The sequence below is a fragment of the Strix uralensis genome, chromosome 4 (assembly GCF_047716275.1).
Source record: "Strix uralensis isolate ZFMK-TIS-50842 chromosome 4, bStrUra1, whole genome shotgun sequence".
Lineage (NCBI taxonomy): Eukaryota > Metazoa > Chordata > Aves > Strigiformes > Strigidae > Strix > Strix uralensis.
The window spans coordinates 11,602,275-11,618,629 of NC_133975.1; the positions used below are offsets into that span (position 1 = coordinate 11,602,275).

At 38.5% G+C, this 16,355-nt stretch overlaps 1 long non-coding RNA gene across 1 annotated transcript in view; it reads right to left on the reverse strand.

Annotated features, from left to right (window-relative positions):
• Nucleotides 1-1,350: 1,350 nt before the first annotated feature.
• Nucleotides 1,351-16,355, reverse strand: part of LOC141942076 (uncharacterized) — a 36,203-nt gene continuing 21,198 nt past the window's right edge. The window contains exons 2-3 of the long non-coding RNA XR_012628514.1: nucleotides 12,300-12,398; nucleotides 1,351-1,413 (exon numbers count right to left, since the gene is read on the reverse strand). This is a non-coding gene — a long non-coding RNA (uncharacterized LOC141942076). The remainder of the gene's footprint in view (nucleotides 1,414-12,299; nucleotides 12,399-16,355) is intronic.

The window sequence follows — 16,355 nt, forward strand, 5'->3', positions numbered from 1 at the left end:
GGGCATGTCACTGACATTGCCACAACGGATGTAAAGAGATGAAAATTCTGAGTGTTGTAATGCTTTCTGGGAATTGTAACACTACAATTCAAATCCTGGAGGTAGGCACAAAACTGCTACAAGAGGGACTGAAAAAATGGGAAGATTGCTGAGGAGAAGGGAAAAAGAGAAACTCAAAATTCCACCTGCAATTCAGTATCACAGCACCAGGTATCACCAAAAGTATTTCCGTCTAACAAGCAGCCCTTAAAGTCTGACAGACTGTAGAGCATTTCCTGCTTTAGATCCACCTTAAAAATAACATTTCTCAGCTCAAAAATCACATAGCCAATCCAGGACATATGAGTCCCCAGAACTGAATTATTTGTCAAAGTCAGTTCTGCCCTTTTATTGAACAGGCTTTGGCTTGGGAGGGGTAATTTTGTTGTTTTTTCTCTGAAATATTTAATTGAATTTACACCAGGAAAAAACAGTCTTTCTGTATATGTTAATATTAAACACTAGCCATTTAAGGTTTGCACAGAGTAAATCATAAAAACAGAGACAAAAACTTCAAAGGATTGTTTAGGCTACATCCATGGACTAGTGCAGAATAGCCACTCCTGGACCAGCCCTCGCAGATGCTTACTCAACACACTGTCCTGAGTTGGGCTCTTACCTCCCTAGCAGTTACAAAGTTTTTCCTAACATCCAGCCAGAATCTTCTCTCTTCCAAATTAAGCCAATTTCCCTTTGTTCCTCCCCATGGGTATGTAAAACAATTGATCTCTATTCTCTTTCTGTTCAAACAACCAGGACTGGTGAACGTTTCATGTAAAAACACATGCTCACCTAAGAAATCTCTCTGAATCATTATGTCTCTTTTCAGTGGGAAGCTGGCCTGTTGCTGACTGATGATTTTAAGACCTTGCAAGAGTTACAATCTAGTCTAATTTGTAAATAAGGTTTCAAAGTTAGAAAAAGCCAACACCAAAACAAACAAAAAAATCAAAACCCAACCTGTGTATCCCATGGCAGGCACCTGCCCTTCTGCATCCTTGAAACACAACCTGCATTGACATATATAATGAAATAAAGTCACACTGTGCTGAAGCTATTCCATCCCAGAATATGCCCCACACTGCACATTTACTGTGCAAAGCCTGTACAATGCAACCTTGCATCTCTCTACAGTATATCCTGCATCTCTTTAGCCTCTGCTTACCAGGTCATCTCGGAGGTGAACGTCAATGCCATCATGTGAAAGAAAAAGAGCAGAAGTGGGTGAGCTGGGATGCCATGGTTTGTTCAAGTCACTGCACAGGGAGGATTGAACAAATATTTGGAGGCATCTGGTAGAGTTTCTTTTTCTTTTTGTTGAGCCTTTGAATATGTTCACTGAGGCAGATGATCTGTGAGTAAAAGTGATTCACACTGAAATGGAATATGATTACAAAATTTCAACGACCACAAGAAGATTCTGCTTTGCATTGCATTGTAATTCTCATAATCTAACTTTCCCTTTCAAACAATTAAGTACTCTGTTTTAGTGGGTAGGTTCTGAAATTATCAGAACCTTCCCTGTGTTCAACCTTATACAACAGAGCATAAAGGGCCTGATGTACACAGGACTGAGTAATCTCTGGGTTTTCATGCAAATCACTCCACTAGCATAATCATTCTTCCAAGACTGTGGATGCCATGCAGTGTGTGGATGGCTGCTTCTGCGTCCAGCTCTATAGGTGATGGAAGACAGCCTGTGCCAAAGGAGGGCACATGCATCCTGTTTAAGATACTCCAGGAGGCACAATGGCTCAAGATGAGGCATTAACTCCTTTTTTCCATTTTTTTACTCAGTCACAGTATACATAGCAATAATCCTTCATTTCTTGATCACGACTCATTCAGTTATTTGTAAAGAAGATACAAACCTGGAATTAATCTGTATTGGGTGTCCATGGCAAGATGTTGGCAGTGGGGGGCTACATGAATGGCCTTTGTGAGGAGAGGTCAGGGGCTGCCCTGTGCCGGACATGGTCAGATCCAGCCAGCTCCAATGGAGCCATCACAGGACACAGCTGAGTCCACCAGACAAGCTGGTGGTGCCTCTGGGAAAACGTATTTAAGAAAGGGCAAGATGCCACACAGTGGAGAGAGGAGCGAGGAAAAAAGTGTGAGAAACAGCCCCACAAGAACCAAGGTCAGTGAAGAAGGAGGTGCTCCAGACACTGGAGCAGAGAATCCTCTGCAGCCTGTGGAGAGACCATGGTAAGGCAGGCTGTTCCCTGCAGCCCATGGAGGACCACGTCAGAGCAGATATCCACCTGCAGACAGTGGAGGACCCCACATTGGAGTAGGTGGATATGCCCTGAAGGAAGCTGCTGCCCATGGAGAATGTATGCTTGGAGCAGGGGAAAAGTGTGAGTAGGAAGGAGCAGTGGAACTGTTATGGACTGACCATAAGTCTCCATTCCCCATCCCCTCTTCCTGCTCAGAGCAGAGGAACTAGAGGAGTTGGGAATGAAGGAGTGAAGCTTGAAGGAGTGAAGCTGATCCTGGGAAAAAGGAGGGATGGGGGAAAGTTGTTTTAATTTGTCTTTGTTTCTCACTATCCAAATATATTTAAATTAAATTAATTTCTCCCAAGTCTGTTTTGCCCATGATGGCAATTGGTGAGTGATCTCTCTGTTTTTGTCTTGACCCATGAGCTTTCTTGTGTTATGTTCCCCCCCTTCCCTGTTGAGGAGAGAGAATGAGAGAGCAGCTGGGTGGGTGTCTGGCAGCTGTCCAAGGTAAACCTACCACAGAATCATTGCACTCAGTCCTTGTAAAAGATTATTTTTAAGTATTCTTGAAGCGGGGATGAACTACTACGCCTTTTTGATTCTCAAGATTGGTTCACCAGCATTTATGCATGCTATTGCATTTTAGAATTTTTTTACTTACTTTACTCCTACAACCAGCTTCTGAATTTCAAGGCATTTTATCTTTGAAGAGCAGACACCCCTCTTCTGATCTCTAATAGATTTTTTAGCTTTGATCACATTACAGGTAGACTTTGTAACACCACTTATTTGAGGTTTCCCAACATCATGGATTATAAATTCCTGGTTTCAGTTTCTTATGACATTACTAAGCTTCAGCTTTTGGAATACACAATTTCTGTAGCGCATATATACTGAAATATTTTTAGAAAATATAAACCAATGTATTTTAGTCATTTCTGAAAATGAAGTAACGGAAAAATGTTATTTTGTGCATCACAAAAATGGCATCATTCAGAAGCAAGTGTCCTGAAAATGGTTTACTAAGGATCAAAGACAGGTGGTCCTGCTTTGGCACTACCCCCAGCCTTTCTGAATCCACTCTTCTTTGTTGACACACTCATTCCCCAACTTCATATCTAACTTCCAGGGGAAGTAATATTTTTTTATTATTTAATGGAAACCAGAAGCTCTTGTTCATTTCTTGGCACTTCACGAGAACCATTCTCTTTTTAAATAACTGTATCTCCATCCCTACATTTATTTTAAAACAGCTATTTCCTTTTCCCCATCTTTTATCTGACCTGCCAATTATATATGTATCAGGGCTGAAACGCCATCTGTGTGTTTGTGGAATGTTTATTCCACTAAGGCTGTGCCTTAAATTGATAACTTTTGATGTTGTCATAAAAATACAATCTGGAAAATTGATCGAGACCTGCAGTCTGGATAGCAGAAAAGAGTATAATGAAAGGAGGTGCACTGCAGTTTACCTGCGTTGCATCAGGAAATCCACGCAGGTGACATGAAGTGGTAGTTATCACTAGTATGAGTTATCTTTCTTCTTCCCCTGTAATACAGGATCTGATAGAGTAGGGATATCTTTCCATCTTTCACTGCCTTGTTAAACTGCACCCACAGCTATCAGATCTGAATGCGAGGGCTTCACAACACAATGTGATATATCTGATGCCTTTCAAACTAAGATCATTAAAAGGAATAGTAGTACTGGTAATGTAACATCTTATACTCTAGATAATGTTTAGGGTGCTGTAACTAAGGAAGACCCAAGAAGAACACGGGGCTTTTATCAAAGGAAATGTCTTAAGTTGTCGAATGAATGAGAAACTCTGAATATTGCAGTTTTGTAGACAGGTAAAAATCCTAACGTTAAGATATAAAAGGCTGAAAAATATGTGATGCAGTGCTTTGCTTCAGATGAGATCTCTGTGTTTAGTTTCATCATAACCTACATGCAGATGTGGAGCACAGGTGAGGCATCTAAAGAAATCCTAGTCATTATTAGCATTGCACATTCTTCTGTAACCACAGGAGACATCACAGCTCAAGAGAAAGGTCCTTCACGGATTAGATAAATTATATACTTTGTCAGTTGATGGTAGTGCCACAATCCAAGCTCTACTTTATGAAAACTGGCTTAAAGTTCAAACTATCATGCATTTATATGGTACATGGCCAATACACACTACAGAGCACCATACTCATTATTAATTTTCCTTGGTACTAGGAGTACTGGATGTCTGAAGGATAAAGTCACCAGAATTAATACACAAGTTTAATCACATCAGTTCTTTCTAACCTTAAACCATACCCACTTTGCTTTATGTAAGCTTATTTATAGGCTGTTGGACATTACTGTAGAGGTGCAATAATGAAGAAAAGCTACTCCAAATTCTGGTAATTGTTTTCTTGGCTTAAATATTTAGTGCAATGTTTATCCATGCCATTATGTTTTAGTATTGAAGCACAATAGTGCTTTTACCAGCTGGTTTCATGAGGTGAATGTAGTGATTGATATGTTGTTGGAATGATGACTTTAAATGAGACTACTGTTTGAAAATGCTTTTCTTGTCTAGGGTCAGGAGTTCAAAGAAAAGGCAAACAGAAAAGAACTAGAAAAGTGTTACAAGAATGATCTGAGTTCTGAAAAACAAGATTTAATGAGAGAACATAGTGAATAACAGTCTATTTAGCCTATTCAAAAGAAGGTTAAAAGACTAAGATCACAATCAAGTAGTATCTAATTGTGAAAGAGTTATGACTCTTCAGTGCAGAATAGAGAGATTCAAATTTTGGAGGCTGAAGCTTGATGTACTTGAATACACATATTTTAAGGGAGGATAACTAGCTGTTTGAACAACCTATTAAGGGATGTGATAGCTCTTCTAATCAAGTTAGAGTGGTTTTTTAAAAGACAGATTATAGCTTAGTGTTACAGCCTTGATGCAAAAATGTTTGGTGAAGGTCTTTGGTCTGTGTTGTGCAGTGGAGTCAAACTAGATTATCATTATGGCCTTTACTGTCCATAGTAATCTACATGTATAAAATTTCATCATGGCTAAAGGCAAGTGTGGGTGGCATAAGCAAGTTTAGAGCCTTTGTGTCAGAAACCTTTCCCTGCATTCTCCCTTACCTCCCATGCGAACAATGGGAATGGTGTTCTTCATGTTACAAGTTTAAGAAGAAACAAATAAAAAAAAAAAGTCCCTTTCATAAATGTCTTGGAACATTTCGTAAGAGAAGTTAAAATATAAAAATCAAAACTGTTTAAACTAGTTAGACAGCAGTGCTGAGTGCCTAGAAATTAAACAGGCTGTCCACAGGGAGGTTTCAGTATGTTCTTCAATCCCAGTTCAGCTACAACTTTCTATAATTCATCTGAGGAGCAATCTTTTAAGTCATCTAAAGTAAAAAAGGGATCTTAAAGAACTCACCTACTACATTCCTCAGCCTAAAGGAAAAATCATTATGAACCATCTCTGACTAAAAACCTGATCTAAATGCTTTACTGAGAGAGATTTCAGCTTATTGAACTGTTCAAAACACGTAAGAAGGGGTTTTTTTCTAACACAGATGGCCTTTGCAGCAGACTTTAGTATCTGATAAACAGAATTATACTTCCAATACTAATTACACTAAATCCATATAAAATAGTAATGAAACCAAGGTAAGGGCACATACACATAAAGAAGATGGAGGCACAGAAGAAGTAAGGATTTTTCTTTGATCTTCTGTGGAGATTTGTAATGGTTAACCCTGTGGCCATCTATGAAATTCAGATTCTAATTGTCCTCTCTACGTGATGGGAAAATTCTTAGAGTTCATTTTCTGTTGCACATCTCATAGATGTAAATACACTGAAATGGGAAAAACAACAACAACAAAAAAACAAAACAAAAACAAACAAAAAAACCCAACCAACCAACCAAACAAACAAAAAAACCCAAACAAGCAGGTTGAGAAATATATCTGGCTTTGGGATGAGTTTGTCCAGTAATTTTAAAGCTTTCCAAAGGGAAACAGTTGGCTTTTCTGAGTAGAAAGATATGACCATATTGAACTGTGTATGTAAAAGATTATCTGTGCCCATTGCTTAGAAAAAGGGTTAGAAATCGAATCAATTGCTTTTGGAAGCAAAGATATAAATGCTTTCTATCCTGTCTTTCTTGTGGCCTTTTATGTCAAACATACAACTATGGGAGGCTGCTAAGAGCTAGTTTCACTTAAGCCTTCACAGTCATTCAGCAAGATGACAGCTCAAAGGAAAAAAAAAGTATATTGTCAGATAAACAAGCAGTAGCTTCTGTATGACAAAATGTCACTAAATGCTTTGTATTAAGGACAGAGGAATGCAAGCATGTACAAAGAGGAGAAATCCAAACTTGTGTGGCACTGATGCTGTGAAAAGAGAGAAAGGGAGCATCTTTTCTTCATTTCAGAAACCACCACAAAGAAACAAGAAGAGATTGCAGCAAGTGTTACAAGGGAGCTGCTGCTGGGCGTGAGCAACAGGGATGAAAGGGAGCAGTGGTTTGATCACAAGGTACCTGGTGAATATTTCATATACTTTCTCACCATCCTTTTACCTCCTCTGTAATTTTCTCATCTACTAGGAAATATCTGTTTTCTGTTTTAAGTCTTACCCTGATTATGTAAATGGACAATTTTCTTTCTACAAGGTCAGACTTCTCTCACTGCTACATAGCCAAGGTTTAGACCCTTAACAGGCATAAGCCCATTAAGCCAGAATCTCATCCATACTACTCTCACTCTGAGAAATTCATTCTGATACCCAAGGCTTGGAAAATTATTAAAATGGTCTTAAGCATATTTGAGACTGAAACTGGAAGGCTTTACACACCAAGGCTGAAAGCCTGACAATCTCTTTCACAAAAGGGCCTGAAATCAGATAGCTGATTATAGGCTTTTGTGAATCATAAGGGAAAAGAGATGGGACTGGTCAACAAGAAATTGAGTGTCTAACCTACCCAGGATGATTAATGAGGTACTCTCAGTATTTAAAAGCACTAGGTAAAAGTCTGTATGCTTTTAATATTTCCAAAAGACCAAAATCTTAAGAAAGCCAGAGTGTAATTCAAAATTAAACTTTCCTTTCTGTCAACTTACGGGTTTCCATTACTATCTCATTCCTTTCATCACATGGCTCTAGCAAGGAATAACAGTGAGATGATTTGGATCAGATCCCATCTGAAATCTCCAAATAATACAAAATTTTTGGCCTTTTGGGGAGGGTCAAGAAGATATCAAGCAATTTGGCTCCTGCAGTTCTAGTAATTATTAATGTCACCTTTAAAACCTAAGTGCTTGGTGAGATGATACAGTTTGATCGTTTGACTTCAGGGGATTGACGATATTAAGGGCACCTTAGCTTAAACAGCACATCACTGGATGGTCAAGCATAAAAAGGCCTTGAAAGCACCCCTGGGAAGGATAATACTGCTTATGTTTATGTCCTAATGGAATCAAGTGAAGCTTTCAGTCCTCACTGAAGGATGCTGGCCTTGCTTTCAAAGAATTTAGGGACTGTAATTTGTGATTATTTCCACCAACTTGGTAACATACTTAACCAAACTCTAAGAAATTGCACTTTTGTATTGATTGTGACTTTCTTTCTGTGAAGTCAGATTGACTTTAGTGGTACAAAAACATCATGATGGAAGTGGCTAATTTAATCTTTAAGTTGCAGTGCAGCATTCAGAGAAAGCTTTTAGTCCTTAGGTAAGTTGACAAATTTAATTTAGGGTTTCTGGTCTGGGGACATGTTTTTGTGATTCCTGCTATTCATTTTGTATTATGCTTGCTGTTTCCTGGTATTCTGTGTGGAAGCTGAGAGTTAAAAAGTTTGTTTTATTTTACTTACAGGATTTGTAAATTGAAGGGAGTGAGTGAAGGGGAGGAAGGTAGACAGACAAGGAAAAAGAGAGACTAACAAGGGGAACACTCCCACCAGATCAGTACACTGAACAACTGAAACAAGGATGCTTGTTCAGTGACTATGCAAGACCTGGGGCCCTATTAAGATTGGTGAAAATTTGAATTAAGCCTGCTGAAGACAGAAACAGAGGGAGAGATTTCTGTGGCACACTAAACTGAACAGCTAGTGTTACAAAGGGATCTGCCACTAAATCCAGTGCTGGGAGCCAGGTACCCTTCCGCTCCAACAGCCTTTTTACTGTGAAGCTGCAAACCACTACGCTGGGCAAAATTTAGTCTTTCAGGGTCCTTTTTGTTTCACAGTTGAACTGTGAAATTTAATTGAATAACATTAATGCTTCTTGCAAAATCTTACTTCAGAAAGTATTTTTATGTACAATTTACCAGCCAAATGCTGTAGCTATCTCTTGAGTTTTATACAGTGGCTTTTATAGTGTGGCAGACTCCACAAGCTCAAAAATAATGAGTCATATTATGCTCTCCCTTACAAAGAATAACAATCGTGTCATTGGCTTAAAAATCATGCCATGTAATTATTTATTTGGATTGGTGAAAATTATCTCCTGATTTTTGAAGCTTTCTAGGGAAGTGGCTGGACTCTAAAATATGTGCAAGAGAACTGAAGGATCAAAATCCAAATGCAAACAGGCATGCATGAACTGCCTTCTGTTTTGGCTCATTAGAGGAGTTATTCTCTGTGTGGCACAGAAGATCGGGGACCAGCTCTTCAACCTCTGTCTGTCGCCTCCACCAGCATTGGCTGTGGTCGCGTTTGCTTGTATTCCTCTTCAGGTGTATGCTCTTTTAAATCCTCTACCTGTTAATATCCTCAGGCCTTATAGATCAGAAAGGCTCCCCCACCAGAGGCCCCTTTATATCAGGCCCTTTGACATCTTCCTCCTCAAGCAAGGGGCAGAGCTCTCCTCCCCACCCATCACACCCCCTCCAGTATCTTCACTAGAGCTTTGAAGCTCTGTGTCTTAACCACAACTTGGCTACCCCATAGAGTGACAGTAATTTCCCTTCTGCTGATGTCTGGCTATAGTCCTGGGATCCACAATTCACATTTTTAGCATCTCTTCTCAAATCATCTTGCTACAGCATGTGAAACAATATTTCATTTGCTAACATTTGTGAAGCATTAGTGGATGGTCTGTCTGTGTAACATCCTGGAACCTCTCACAGAAATCAGAGATATTTGTTTCTCTGGCCCTGATAGTGCTAAATTACAAGCTCCTAGAAATTGAACACATTTATTGCAAGACTGATTGCTTGAATAAACTAGTTTGTACTGCTTTGAAGAAATCAATTTGCTTTCTAGGATTCTGCTCTAACTTTAGATTAAACATGGCCTCAACCAGTAAAGTTCCCTCATACTGTGGTTATTTTTTCTAGTGCTAAATGTGTAAAAGAATAATCTCTTGTTACGTTAAGGTTTAGTAGATAGATACAAGTCCATTTATTTTAATGGCATTTTGTCTACTCAGTGGCTCAGAGCTTGCCCTGAGACAGAATCTAGTTTGCCATAGCAGTGAGGGCTCTGTTGGAGTACACAAGACTAGCCCTGTCTGGATGAAGCAGTTAAATCTGTCAGAGGTGAGCCCTTAGTTCCCATACCTGCAGTAGGAAACAGACCTGTGTGTTCACACTTAACCTGTCTAATGCTTTTGTACCCGATTCGCGTCTGTGTGAAGCTGGTACAAAACTGAGGTCAGGGGATTTACCCAACTCCAGCCTTGATATCAAAGAAAATGACTGATCCCTTATTTTGTCATTTTGCTGGCTTTCCTTCCCCTCAGATCTTTTGGTTAGTTTTGAGAGTGTGGCAGAAACAGAGTGCTTCAGAGACAGGCAGGTGAGATTTTTTTGGTGGGAAGGAGAGGAGCTTGTTTTTGGAAAAGACTGTGGTCTTGTCAGCTTTTCTGATTTTTTTTTTTTTTTCCTGTTGAGAAGTATATCTGAAGTTGCATGAACCCAGGGGATTGTTGGTTGCTACTGCTGCTGGGAAATAATATTCTGGCACTTTCATACCTTAAGTTTCCTGTAAATCTCTGTGCATGTGAGCTTAGATATCTTCTGGGTTTCCACTTAACACAACCTGACATTTTCATCCCAATGGGAGGAAGATAAGAAGCATACAGTCTTCTCCATGACAATCCTCTCCACAAGGCTTGACTTTATGGTTTTCTAAATCTCTTATATGAAAAGTAAAGGGTATTTGGCAAGTACCACCTGATTAATTGTCATATTCCCAAATCAGGCTGAAAAATCCATGTTTTAGTTGCAGGCACTTTGGTTTCTCATCAGGTATAGGATATGCGTGTGATATTTTTGACAAAGAATATGCAGCTCTGGTGGTAAAGTGATCAACATCACTAAGGATTCCTCCCTGCTATTCTCAGAAATAATATGAAGCTATCAACTCAACCTTAGCTTACTAAGCAGCAAGCAGACTGCAAAAGACTTCATTTCTCACTTCTGTGATCTTTCCTATGTTGGTTTGGTTTTTATAAGAATGAAGCAATACTTCCAAGATTCAAAATCTTGGTACTGTGAAATGGAATGATAAAGCTCTGATTGATTTTACTGAGCTGAGAGTTTTCAGCCAGACTTTTTAACGTGTTGCACCTAGTCTGTTCACTTCATTGATGTGCAGTCTTCTCGGAGTTCCTAAATATCCACTAGAATTTGTAACAGAGGCACAGACATGTGAATGGTAAATTAAAATCTGCACCAAACAAGTCTGCTTTTCTCAGTTGCTCTTTCAAAATGTTATAGACCATAAACTGAAAACTAGTTGTAAATGTTATCTTCCATGCTTGTTAGGTTTTAGTTTGCAGTAGTCAAATGATACAATTTGAAAAAGGCAAAACATAACAGGAAGGTAGTCTCCAATCCTAAGAAAAATAATCCTTAAAACATTTTATACTGTTTCCTCTGCTCTGCTTTTGAAGTGGAAGTTTATTTCCTGTTGCTTCAACTGTGGTGAAGTGCTAAGTGCTCTTGAATGAAAAACAGAAAAAATTTGTAAGAAATATTCAGCTCTAACAGCAGAGAATGAAATGATATAAAAGTGCTAAAATAAATGCAAATCAAGAGACTTCTGTTTGCTAATCATGAAAATTAAAATCTTCATTTTGTCTAATCATAGTGATGCAGTATTATATTAATATAAAACTGAGCCAAAACCCAGGCATTTGGACCATAATTCTTAGTTATAAGAAAATTAATATTTGAGTGATGCTGGTTTGCTTCATGACTTCAGAACCATTCATTAACAAAAGTAAGAGGTTTGTATTTTTTAGCCATTTCAGGATGAGAAGTCAATGCCAAATTTAGAAACAAGGATTTAATATGTTGTCCTGGAGTTATTGTAGTGATGGTTTTGTTGACAGAAGATGACTGAATGAAAATTTAATCTTGATATTAAAACCTCAAGTTTAACAAGAAGACAATAAGGATGTTCATAGATTTGTTTGTAAAGTTGATGAAGGTAACTCATTCCTAAAGAGGTCTGAAATAAAAAGAAGCATGCAATAGCTTTGGAGAAAGCCAGACATAAGTAATAATGGAAAGATTCCAGTGCAGAAGGTCTGGAAAGGCAAAAATACAACTTTCAAATTTACTAATTTACAGGGAAAACTACATATCCAAAGCAGCTGAACCAGCTTAAAACTAGTTAGCTCTGCTCTAGCTCCATGGAAATGCATGATTCTGTGAGTGTCTCTTCTCCCTCCTGTGCACATTTCCTTTCTCATGCTGTGATATTACTGGAACATAGGCTGGCTTTGGTTGTGTGCACTATCTAGGTGACTTGAGCAGTGGAGCTCTATTCCTACTTAGGACATTTGATGCTTTTATAGCACAATTAATAATTTCAGAAGACTAAAAGGAAAAACAATTTGTATGCAAAATGCCCTCAAGCAAAAATCCCCAAACACTGATTCTATTTAATTAAGCCTCACAGCTCATTAAGAAGCAGGCAAACATCATGGCCCTTGTTTTTCCAGCTGAATGAACTGAGGAACAGAGTTACTATTACATGTTTCTTTCTTTTCAGCTGCAAGTAGCCGTACTTACCCTGCCACAAGTCAGTTATTTCAGTGAATCCTCCAATCCTCACAGTGTTTGCAAGATCTTGGTCAGTTTTTACATATGCATAATCTGGGCAGAGAAATCCTACATGGAAGAACAGATAGCAGACATCTGGTATCAGCAACAAGACTTCACCTGGAGAGGAATAGTTTCAAAATTAGTCATTACTATTTCTGGTTATGCCTGGGATTGATCAGTTTGCTTTTGTTGGTGGTATATCAATAAATGCAAACAGCAGTGAGTAGCTGGTCAAAAACAAGACAATATGGATGAAGATTTTTCCTAAATTGCTTTCTTGACTGTTGAAAATTTTTTTTTGGGGGGGGGGGGGGGGGGGGGGGGGCGTGAAGGGTGTTTTGGCCCACATGGTTTTGTTTCATCAAAAGCTAAATAAGAATTCCAGTTTCTGGATTTGTGGATCACCTGATGTTTTATTGCTTCTCAGGTTCTGTTTCCCTCTAAAAGAGAGATGGTATTTGTTTACCTGATTTCTCTGGGGTTATTTAGTGTATTACTGACTGTGCAGACAGTATAATGATATGCAAATATAAGGCAAAACATCTTGTAAATGTCTTTTACATACATATATGTAGGAAAGGCTTCTATTGGGTGGCGTCAGAAGTGCCACAGAAAATATTTATCTAATATTGTATCATAACCCATAAAATTCAAGTTTGGTTTCAATCTATGCAGTACAGAAATCTAGATAATATTATTTCATTTCAAATAGGCCTGATCTGAGCATCTGGGCAGAAAATTTATTTTTATGATGCTCTGTGTGATAAAGCAAGAAATTTTCACAATGCTTTATAGCCATAATATGTTGGCCCACATATTTTTAATGAGGAATTTTTTCTTTTGCATATTATTAACTACAAAAATGATGGCTTTCAGATTGATTGCATGAATTCTGTAACATGCACTGTTGGACTTATGTCTGAGACAGGGTTCAACATCACAAACTTTTTGGAAATCTATGCTAAAATGACTAATAATAACATATTTGAAGCAAAATTTGGTATAGCAAGGAGGGTTTTTTTTCAGATAACACCATCTCTTATCAAACTGAAAATCAGACCCTACTGTGAAAGAACTGTTGAAATAATTTTAGAAGCAATGCCAAACTTATTTTGTGCTATCTGTTGTGCACTGTTATTCTTTCATGGTAACCTCCAGGTACCAGAGTGGATGTCACCTGATGTGCTTCAGTTATGAGGGCAGGTGAGTAAATGGCAGCCCTTGGTTCAACTCTATTCTCTGCCTGTTTTAGAGAAAAATTGGCTAAATGTTTCCCAGGTGACTGTCCTAATGTCTGGGCTGTGGATTTACTCCCATTCTGTTTCTCCCTAGCCAACTTAATTATTGATTATTGAAATAATACCTTTATTTCATGCAGACCAGGGCATGAGGGAACCCTACCCCAGAAGTGGTAGCCTTTTGACTGAAGTATTCCCAATAGGGGTGTGGGTTCGCTTCCCACAGGCAGGGAAGGAAATTGAGCAAAGGCTTCATTTCAGCCAAAATTATTCAGAGAATTCCACCCACATTTGCAAATATAGGATTCAAAAAAATCATTTCACTCCTTTCTGCTCCATTACCGTGAGGTGCTGTGAGAACATCTTTTCAAGCTCTCCATCATCCCACACCACATGCAAGGTGTTGAGTAATGCCACTCTAGATGAGTGTCATGAAGGCAGAACACCTTGCTTTCCATGTTGATGTTTCCTCTGGTGATAAGATATCACTCAAATAGTATGATGGCTGACTGCAGTGTAGAGGTCTATTAAAAAAAAATAATTTCTAACCAGTGATATATCCACGTTAAACGTTAAGAGGCCATCTCTGGGTGAATAATAAATTGGTTAATTTTACCTGGGCATTAAGCAGTGCTGTTATCTATCTGTTATCTATACTCTATTTCTTTAAGAAACATAAGCATAACAGAAATAGCTAATTTAATTCAGTCAGTACTTTGACAAATTTGTCAATCTTAAAGTTAGTGTATTAAATAAACAATTAGTTACATCTTCATAGATTATTGTAAACCCTTAAATCCCCAAATTACTGTATTAAGGTGTTTTCATAGCAGTGTTTCATTGCTGAGGCAAGCAGTACTTCTAGGAAGTTTCTGGAGCCACATCTGATGTGTTAACGTGAATAAGATGTTAGAAAGGCAACTTTATATTGGAAAATGTTTACCTGATAGATTTAGTATTACATTTGTGTCCTCATTTTGTTTCTCACACAAAACTTTCAGAAAACCTGTCAACATTAATATAAAATATTCCTCCATCTGGCATAATAGAACGTCGAATTATACCATGTTAAGCCTGTGCAATTACTTCTAGTTGGTATAGGGGGTAGTATATACAGCTTACAGTAATGAAAAATTACTTTCACAAAAACACTGTTGTTACAAGCTCTGTTTGGGAGATTCATGTTGTAGTGGTGGCCACACTGTTACACAGCAGTGCACGTGGAATATCTCCACCCACAACAATGGAATCATTTAGCTGGGAAAACTACTTATACCATAAAATCAATTAGGTTGCTCAGGTAAATAACAGTGCTTCCCAACAGTTTGATGGTACAGCTGGTACCAGCAGAATATACTCACCCCTCTCAACTGAATGCTTCTTTACTCTCATTTTCGACAGATAAAATAAGGCAGAGAATTACAACCACCAGAAATCGGAAAACAACAGCTAAGATTAAAATTAATACCATACCCGTCTTTCTGTATTCAGCAAATACAGCACACTTTTGAAAAACAATTCTGTTATTCTTCAGCATCTCTACCAGCACAGGGAGCTATAAAAAAATAATCACTATTCAGATCTATTCAGGGTTTGCGTCCTGGTTTCAGCTGAGACAGAGTTAAGTTTTCTTCTTAGTAGCTAGAATAGTGCTGTGTTTTGGATTCAGTATGGGATTTGGTATGAGAAGAATGTTGACAATGCACTGATGTTTAAAGTTGTTGCTAAGAGATCAAGGACTCTTCAATTCCCCATGTCCTGCTGCTGCGAAAGCGTACAAGAAGCTGGGAGGGACCAGAGCCAGAGCGCTGGACCCAAACTGGCCAATGAAATATTCCATATCACGTAACATCATGCTCAGTATATAAAGAAGGGTCAGCTGGGAAGGAGGGGGTTCTTGGATCTTGGGATTTGGGGATTTCTAGAGGGGAATGGGCTGGCTATCAGTCAGCAGGTGGTGAGCATTGTGCATTACCCATTTGTCCTTTCTATTATTGTTATTGTTTTATTTTATTTCAACTATTAAACTCTCCCGCATCCCCTGGGAGGGGGAGCAGGCGGCTGTGTGGTGTTTGGCTGCCAACCGGGTTTAAACCATGACAGTTCATTTCTCAAGTCCAGCTTGACCACATCTCTACAGATGATATTTAGTTGATAATCACTCTGTTAAAGTCAGTCTGACTTGGTCACAATGTGTAATAGCACTCATCCTGACTTCTAACTGTGCCATGTAATGTCTCTCCCTCACTTAAGTAAAGGTAAGGAATGGCTTTCAAAAACATTATATCATATATAACAAGTAATCCCCTCTGTCAAAGTAGTCTCGCTCAGGTTGCAGACTAAATATTTGGAAACAAGGAAGTTGCAGTGAGCCCTGTTGCATTAATTCTTTTCTGTTCTGTGTCTACATCATGTACCAGATGGGATCGGGACTTCATGGAGAAAATACATGATCATGCAACTCCATCCAATACCATGGTGTATCCATAGTTCAGTAAAAATTCAAGTAGCATGAGCAACTTTTATGCTTGTTGTTTTATTACAATTTCCTAGGGTTTATTTTAAAGGAGAAGACATAAGAAAATTGCTTTTTCAGTCCTTTTTTTTTTTTTTTTTACTCAGAAAAATGTCAGCAGAGACAGCTGTCATTTCAGACAGAGAATCAACTGCATTAACTAGGAGGCTGTCAAAGGGAGGACAGAACTGGCCCCAGGGTAAAGAGAGACTTTACTCATTGCCCCTTTTCAGGTTTGTGTAAAATTTTGGAAAGGCAATAGGCTGTTGG